Raw genomic sequence first — 9,753 nt, 5'->3', positions numbered from 1 at the left:
TCCGCTGTAGTACATTTGACACGATGAAATCCCAAAACACACACACATGTGCGCACACACACACACACAGTGTTGTTAGGACAGCGTTGTGTGTGTGACATGAGGGGATCGGTGTCACTGTGTCACAGCTGATCCCTGGTGTACTGTCAGACAGCAGAGACCCTCAGGGCCCTCTTACTGCTGAGAATACAACAGTCCATACGGCATCTGTCGCTCCCACTGAAACACCAGTGAGTGTGTGTGTGTGTGTGTGTGTGTGTGTGTGTGTGTGTGTGTGTGTGTGTGTGTGTGTGTGTGTGCGTGTGTGTGTGTGTGTGTGTGTAATATACATGCTTGCCTCTGCGCGCACATTTGTGTGTGTCTGTTAGGGTATGCATGTCGTTTTGCATTTCTGATTCTAGCAGCTAAATTATCTTGTTGCGGGGCTGAATGTCCCTAACACGCCTGTCCCATCCCCTGCACCGTCTCCCCTGCATCGTCCTAACCTGCCGGCCACCTGCCACTGCTAGCTACCTACCTGATTAGCCCCACTCTCCAGAGCTCCTCGTGTGTTTATTTGTCCCGTCTTTAACGACAAGTCACTCCGGTTGCAGCCACTTATGACCTCGCTCTAGCACTCCTGCCACAGTTGGATAGCTCCATAAACGGTGAGTGTCTGGGGGGTTAAAAGCCTCCACCGTCACAAACAAAGGTAAGCAACAGTGACTAGGTTGTGATTGTGGTAGGGCTTCTGTTGCCTCGGCCACGACTGTTTCCTCAGCTTCCTTTTAGGCATAACTGAGGCTTTATCGCCTGATTCAGAGAGTTACCCACTGTTCTAAAATCAATTATTTGCTCTATAATCTCCACAAAGGCTTATTAATCTCTATAAATACTAGAGCTGGACACGAGCACCATTGAGGTAAAAGAGTTTGTTTTGTTCTCTTTAGTAAAAACCTGTGTTTTGGGTGTTATTAGCCAATTTTAGTGTCTGAAATCAATTTTCCATCCCCTCAGGATGAATTGAAATGACTTTGACGATGCTTCAGCTTTCGATCATCAGCATTTGTGGTACTTTGTGTCGAGCGCTAATACGCAAATGTGAGCATGCTACACTTTAAACACACGCTTGTAATTATGCATATAATTAGGGCTGAACTTTTAATAGAAGTATTATCGAAATCACAACATGGTTAAGTGAAAGACCTCACTGACCCTACTTCACACTTGACTAATGAACTCAGTAAACAATTTACCAATCTCTAATTTTTAGTCTTCTTCACCCAGCATGTTGTAGTTTATAGTCCGATTTAGAAAAAAAAAAGAGATGATGTTCCCCAGCATGCTTCAGGGCATGGCTACCTTGGGACTGACAAGTCGTACCACAGCGTGTTCTCAGGTTCTCAGTCAGATCTAATCACGATACCCCTTCCAGCTCCACCCTCACAGCCAAATATGGTCACTTCTGGCTCCAGAAAAAAAAAAAATGGCTTCAGAAAAAGTAGTCCCCAAATCTTGTGTAATTTCTGATGTAAAAATGTTTACGTTTCATTTTTGTCACACTTTCTTAGTTCTCCTGGAAGTTACTACTCAAGGCACCGCTGCCATGAGTAGAAATTACAGATTTCTCTGGGTTGAACATTGTCGGAAATATTTAACATAAGGTAGGAACACAATTAAACAAGTTATATAACAAAGACCTGCTTGGTTTTAGACATTATAATGCAGAAATCTTGCATATTATGTATTTAACTCAAAGCACCACTGTGGCTGCATACAGCCTCGCAAAGCTGCCAGCATGTTTGCAGACTCTTGGTCTTGTCTTAAAATAGACAGATTAGTCATGTTATTTGACTTTTTAAAATGACAGAGAGGCGCTATGATGAGGCCTTTGCATGATAGTAAGGACTTAAATGTCAGTAATATTCCCGAACAATACAACAGAAGAATTATGCCAATTATTTTTTTTCATCAGCAACATTTTTAAAGCTTTCAAACCTCAACAAACAATGGCAGCGTAGAGAAACACTTATTTGTTAAACCACCGTGTCTTCAGCATGTCAGAGGAAAAAGTGCTGATCTAGCGCCTCTATAGTTTCTGTGAAGAGAAGCCTCTTGAGGAGGCACCGAGGAGCTCGGTCCACTCCCTGGGCAGACACAGACAGAATGCTCCAGATTAACTGGTTTTCTTAATGTGTCCTCTCTGGCCAAGTTTCTTTTCAGGGAGGCCTGAGAGGCACACAGGCCCCCGGTGAAAGACTCACTCCCCATTAGCGGAGGTAAATGGCTCTTCTGTGAGCAACCGGTTAAAGCAGGGTGGGATAAAGGGCCTCTCCACACACTTCTTCAGCCAGATTAGAGAGGTGACTCTTGTCTCGAGGATGTAAATGTTTATACGCGCGCAGGAGAGCACTCTACCGTAGGGACCTCAGCAGTGCCACTGTTGCGCCTGTCGTCGGGAATTCACGATTTTCCATCATCTTGCACAAAGCTGTTTTATCTTTAGTTCAAGCTACACTTTAAAATGCAATTATAGTCATTGCTTTAATATAAGATAGTAGAAAATATGCTACTGTATGTAACCCTGTTTGACCTTGAAGGGGCACTGTGTATGTTTTTAGAGAAGAAATCCAACTCAGAATTTTAACATTTGCAATATTAATGAGGCAATAATACAAACTCATAAAGGTTTTGTGAATAAACAAGCTGTTCTCAGAGGAAAATAAGGTCTGCAGAACACGGTTTGAAGTTAGAAAAGGTGGCAGGGTCCGCCATATACTGTACCATATGAGCAAAGTAAAACTTTAAGTCCCTAAAACTTTAGTAAAAAAAATTGTGAGGTCCTTTCAGGTCAGTGTTTTTTTTTTATTCAGTCACAAAAACAAAGAAAGTTTCTCTGTTTAGTCGTTGAAAAGGTTGTTTCTCCTCTGATCAAAATGTCTTCCCCAAAACTACATCTTAAACTGCACCTTTAACAACATATACCAGAATATAGACTGGAACAAAAGTCTGTGACTAAAGCAAATGGTTTAATATGTATACAATCTATGCAAATGTGTGTCGAAAGGTTTTTAAATGTAGATTAAAGAGTTTCCAAACTATTACGGTACATTTTTCCCCCAACTGTTCTTCGACTCACCCTCTCCCTTACTTCTTGAGAGAGAGGAGGGGGGGGACAAAAAAAAAAAAAAAACTGCACCTAATCGCAGGCTCATTGCTTCCTTGCCAGCTACCAGCCCCTGATTGCATTTCAGCCGAGAAGTAAATACTACATGCTCAGTTACCAGGTGAAATCAAGCAGGCAGATGTGTCTGCAGCCTCAGTAGACACTCGCTGGACCCCGCTTCTGTCTACCTGTGCCACGGAGTTTCTAGCCAAGTCAGCTGATCCATGTTGCTGAGTAGGTATATACTGTATGTGTGTGTGTGTGTGTGTGTGTGTGTGTGTGTGAGAGAGAGAGAGATGGGAAGAGAAAACTACAGAAGAAGTAGGCTGACTTTTTAAGAAATAAACATGGACTTGATGGAAATAAGGCGTCTACTTTGTCTGATTTATGTGGCTAAATTCACCTCCTTTTAATCAATAAAATGATCATATGATGAGACTCTCTGCTTCGACCCACGCTCTTCAGACTCCAGCGGGCCTGTTTGTTATAAAGAGAGCGTACAAAGGAGGAGAGCAGCAGAGGTATGTTTGCCAGAGAAGGGGTGAGAATACAATAGCCCTCCTTCCAAGGGTCTGTAACCATAGACTCTAATAAAGTCACTGCCTGCAAATAAAGAGCCACGGCGCGGCTCACGTTACAACAACAAGGACGGCATTATGCAACCCGGCTCTGTTTTGAAGCGCACCACCAAACGTTAGAGAGCAACAAACGCAGCACAATGCACACTATCTAATATTGATGACGCGGCCATATCCTGTATTATTCTCATTTGTAGGCCAGCTGGTAATGAATTTATATTATTGATGCTTGTGTCTGGCGTTGGATGTTTTTCGTGCAGCAACTGTGTGAGGCTTCCCCTTCCCTCGGAGGAGACAAGTGTGACTCACGCACTGAACGCTGGTTCAGTGGATAAGAACGTGACTGTGTGAACTTTTACACCCGCGTGCTGTCGGATCTGAAAGCGCTTAATCTGTCCAAGGAAAACACCGGCTGACATCTTCTTAACCTTTATTCGCAGACTTTGAGCGTAATTTAAAGGCACATTAAGTAAAACTCACAAAGCTCCTGATTACTGATATTTACATCTTCCTTACATTCAGTGTAAAAGAAGCAAAAGACTCTGCAGGAGACTGACTTGATGGTTGGCTCATCTTTTTCAAAAACAAGGCACCAGCAATCGAATGAAGCACATTTACTCAAATAATTACACTCACATTAAGTAGTATTTTGAGGTACTTGTACTCGAAATCTATAAACAGATGAACTGATATGTATTTTAAGTACGTGTATGATCAAATGTATTCTGATTCAGTTGCTAATGACCTGTTAAAACATGTAGTCAGTGACTTAATCCAAGTATCACAGTATTAAGGTGATGAAACCTGATGTAATATTCTGTAGCTTTTGGATTACCTCATTAATAAACATATGTAAATAAGGACTAGAGAAAATAAACATTGATGACTTTTATTTAATCTTGATAACAAATGTAAAGTGTTGTTATGTGTATCTTTCTTTATCCTAAAGTTGTAATCCTGCTACTTTTGGTGTACTGTTTTTTGTTTTCAAACAGTGATGGGATTTTACAACTACATTTACTTAAGTATTGTACATAGCTTTACTTCAACTCCACTATATTTGGTGGATGCAGTACTTTTGATAATTAATTCCAATTTTGATATCACATACTTTAGGACTTTTACTAGTAGAATACGACCACTATTTGTATGGGCTGCGTTATTTTTCACCAAAGTAATATTTTAAAACAATATCTTTACTTTTTAAGTATGGCTTTTGGGTACTTTTAAAAACCCTGCCTGTCAGGATGTTGCTGAAAATGCAAAAAATGAAGCAATCAGTGTTTCTCATGAGAGTCTACATGAATATAACTGAACTGAAATGAAACAAAGCACTAATGCAAACAGTTTGTGGGGTAACACTAAAATGTTCCTTTAACTTTCCCTCACAAACACTTGTCTGTATTGTGTCAATAGTTGCATTCACCCAAACTTTGCTGGAGCCTCTTCTTTGCAAATTTCAGGCCTCCCCGTTGCTAAAGGTTGTGACCCCACTTTTTATTTTTCCCGGGGCTGTTGGGTTAATGAAGTAACAACAAACCGGGCCTGCGGCTAATTTGGAGTGGCACTTCCTGCCCCCTCCTGTCTCCACGAAGACGTATTTCATTTTCTCTTATCTCTGCCTCAGTCATGTGGCTTTCCACATGGACGCCCATGTCTCCCCCAGTTGAACGACTAATGGAAACTTCGTTAATGTCATTAATCTGCAGACCAGGACATGAACCAAACACGTTTAACCTCCGTGGGCAGGCCTGTGCCGCTGAAGCTGGAGTGACTGTCCGCACACTCTGTACATGACGATGTGCGATTCTCATGCCCACTTCAATATAAGACGCTAAATATGGGCCTTAAATGTTCCAAAATGTTTTTAATTGGTCTGCTGGTGCCGAAGTTTCGCCACAAAAATGCTTTGTGATGCTTTCCTGCATCTCTCGCTTTACATTGAACATCTATCTCTTCTAATCAGCCTCACTTGAGTGAACGGGAGTGTATAGATGACAGCACTCTCCCTTCCACCATGCACATTTAAACAATGGTAATGTCAAAAGACTGCTTAATGACTAATCAGGTGGCTGTGATTCATGCCTCATTCAAAGCCCTTATTCACACATTCCAGCAGCTCCATGAATGGACACTGTCAGCCCCACATGTCATATACTTTCATTCATAAAGAAGAAAACGGGAGAGGGGGAGCGAGGTTGGAATCTCTCTGCTAGGATGGGTAACCCAGGGGACATTTTCTTTTGTGTGGCGCTCAGCTTATGGGGCCAAATGCCAGCAGGCTTACCTCCACACTGTCTGTTTCTGTGTGTCCCCCTTTCCTTTGCACACAGTAATTAGGAGGATCTTAATGGAGAGGGGGTTTATTAGTGTCTGAGGAAGGCTTTAAAAGTCACTTTAATTAAGGGGGATTCGGCAGACAGCTTGTGTGGCGATGCCACCCGTTTTATAAAATCCTTGTTTGGGCACAACAGAAAAATAGAGGTGGGTCTTTAAAAGGAAGGCTTTCCGAGGGGAAGGCCGTCTAGACCTGCGGTCAGAGACAGAATAGATACTCTGACCCTGGCTGAGCATTAAGATGATGGTCATTATCTGCTCAGAAATTCCACATGTGTTCATGCGAGGAGCAAACACTCCCCAGCCCTCCTCCAAAAAAAAAGAAGAAAAAAAAAAAAACAAACCACCCTCCCCTCTGAAACAGTTTCATTCAAAAGATAACCTCAGTAAAAATTTGGGGGGGATTAATTTATTCTCAGCATATCCTATGGCCATTCATGCAGGATATAAAATCCTAGATTATTTCCTGCTTGGTTAACCCGCATCCGGCCAGTCCCTCTCACAAAGCCATTCTAATGTTGCCATTAGTTATGCTCCTCTGGTGGCCAAAAGATTGATCCCTGAGACTTGGAATCCAATAAATGTGTACATGAATGGCAGAGGGAGATAACACGTTTCCCACAGATAGAGCGAGGAGTGCTGAAACATGATTGGAAAAAGATGATTGATGATATAACATTTGAAAACAACATTAAATTCAGCATTAAATTCTCTTTTTAATAGATTTTTATTTGATGAGGAAAACAGATTGGAAAAAAAAAAAAAACGAGTGGAAGCTTCTCGGTCAAAACAACAACAACAACCAAAAAAAAGTGGGGAAAAAAGGAAACTACCATCCCATAAAAGATAGTGTTGTCACAGACATCATGGGGGCTATAAAAGTAGAGTCTTCCAGTATAACTGCAGCTGCTGGGAGCCTACGGAGGGGATCTGATAATGGGCCCGAGGGGAAACGACAACGCGCTCAGGGACCTGGGATTGTCAGGAAGACAGATAAGAAGACACAGGAACAGGTTATCAGCTAGTTTATGAGGTGTCACTCCGCTCAAACACTCACCTGTTCCGCAGGAAAAACCAGGGAATCGCAAGCAGGCGCCCTGTTAATTCATGCAGGGATCTCGCTGTTATGGATCACATTACTGTAGACATCATTCACACCTTTTAAACCAGATCACACACAATTCCTGAATATAGAAGTAGCTCTGTTTTGTTAAAAAGAAATGAAAAGCGTTTTTTTTGGGGGGGGGGGGAGTTCACCACCAGCATATCCAGACACGATTAACATACTCTAAGTGTCAATATAACATCAGGATTAGCAGTATAAACCCATGTGACCCAGTGTGTAAACTCAGAAAATGCCTTACATCTAATACAGTGTAAACTGATTCTACATAACAAGTGATGACATCTCAGAGCAGGCTCCTGGGGCCCACAAGAAATACAGTATTTCCATCACCGTGTTTGATTTCATTGTCTCAAAACCGTTTAATCTGACAAGGCCACTTTAACTTAAAAAAACAGCCGAGGAAAGTGATTGCCTCGAAATTAAAAAGTGAAGTAGACTAATGATTTATATCGTTGAAATGTTTTGCTTGTGCAACTTGAATCTTACTTGGTAATTCTGAGGTAAGCAGTTCTTAGCTTTTAAAAAGTTGCACTTTGTAGTTTTGGGAGAGAGACTGAGAAACTCTGAAAGGCTACATTTATGTCATTAATAAGGCCATAATACAAAATATATAATAATATATAATACAAAATCCTCAAAGGAAAATCCCTGAAAGCTGTTTGTAGCTAAAAAACGTGGCAGGGTTTGACAAATGTAAACAAAGTAATTCAGAAAAAAAATGGTGTCCCTTTAAAGTAGAGTCAACTCATAACATTTACATTGAATAATCTCATAAGAAGATTCTGTCAAATGCCCAGAAATGTATATCTACTGTACATGGATAGGGTTCCCTATCTGGCTGGATTAGTCAGGTGTCAAAGTGCACATTGATTTAACAATGCAGTGATTTTCCTGTTTAGGATCCCTAAAACACTTAAAAACACACAGGCAACAAAATATCATCTGTTTACATCTTGGCTTAACTCATCTGAAAGCAGTTTTCATACAGTGCACCTATATATATATATATATATATATATATATATATATATATATATATATATATATATATATATATATATATATATATATATATATATACTTTTTTTATTATTAATTTGTTATACGTTCTGAGTGCTGCGCAGTGAAGATGAATCTGCTGAAACAGCAGCTTGAGATAAACGGCAGCTGACCTGGGAGCACACAGAGGTGATGTGCCTTGTGGCACTAATAGACAGGTGATCTCAAAACACTTCCTGTGTGGGTGGAGAACAGCGGCGTCACTGCACCCCGGGCCACTTAAAGTCTGAACATAGAGCTTTTGTCAACAATACATTTTTAAGGACCCAGACAGCAGCCTTTTATAGTTACCACCCAGTACGAGTGGTATTGTACTTGTTTGCTAACAGAGCGGATGACTAGAGAGAGTTTTTTTCTTCTTTTTTTTTAATGGAAAGAGAAATTGCATTTTCCACAATGAAATCATTCTAAACAATGAGGGACAATGCCTATTCCTCTTTTCCAGTGACTTCCTCCATACATGATAACGATCACATCATGAATAATTAAACAGTGGTTTTTTTGTTTTGTTTTTTGTTATCATCTTTAAGCAGCTTGCCCATAAGACAACATAATGTACACGGAATGTATGCTTACTGGGATGTTTAATTGCAAAACATTTAAAAAAAAAAAAAGTTCAAACCACTGGCAGTGCATCGTAGTTTACTTTTTGTATTAGATATAGTTGCAAGCTCAATGTGCAGACCACCAAGCCACTAAATCAGAGAGAAATGTTCCTTACCATGAAAAAAAAAAGGGAGTAAACACAGCCCAACTGTGGACTGCTCAACTGCATGGCTACGTGCTCCAGATTTTTTTATCATTATTCTTTCACCCACATAAATGATCAAAACAAATGACAATCTCTGCGCAAAGAAGAGACGGAGCCCACAAAAGGGAGTCTGACAGCCATTTCCACAACAGATGTTTTTACAGAGGGGTGTCTTCTCTCCGCTGAGCAGTCTCACACATGAGAGACCCCCAAAAGCTTCAGAGAAACGTCCAGAAAACCAACATGTAAATTTGTAACTGCCATGTCTCAGACTAGCGGGCCCACGGCAATTTTTATTTCTCTCGGAAAGAAAAAACGAGGGGGAGGGGAAAAAAAAGAAGAAAAAACAAGAAGAAAAGAGTCGTCCAAATATACATATCAGAGCGGATGGTTTAAAAAAAAAAAAGGCGGAGGGACAGAATTAGAACTTCAATATCAGAAAAAGACAGCAGACAACATCGTTATGTGTTATCATGAAAAGATAAGTCCCTATTGATCCGGCTTGTGGGCAAAAGGCTGCACTATTGACAGGAAGACGGAATATGTCGCAGGGGCAATATTTCATACATTTGGCCTGCTCACTCCATCACGGAGAGAGGGTGTTTTTCTGGGCTGTATATAATAACACGTGTGCTCTTTATTTCCCCCAGATCAATGGTAATGCGCAGGGGGCCACGCAAGATGGATGCCACTGGCAGGTTAACCTATCGACTGCTGAACAGAGACACACAAGGCCGGGACAAGGGAGACCAGCCCC

This window comes from Acanthopagrus latus, chromosome 15 (genome assembly GCF_904848185.1).
Source record: "Acanthopagrus latus isolate v.2019 chromosome 15, fAcaLat1.1, whole genome shotgun sequence".
Classification (NCBI taxonomy): Eukaryota; Metazoa; Chordata; class Actinopteri; order Spariformes; family Sparidae; genus Acanthopagrus; species Acanthopagrus latus.
This window is presented reverse-complemented; position numbering follows the sequence as displayed.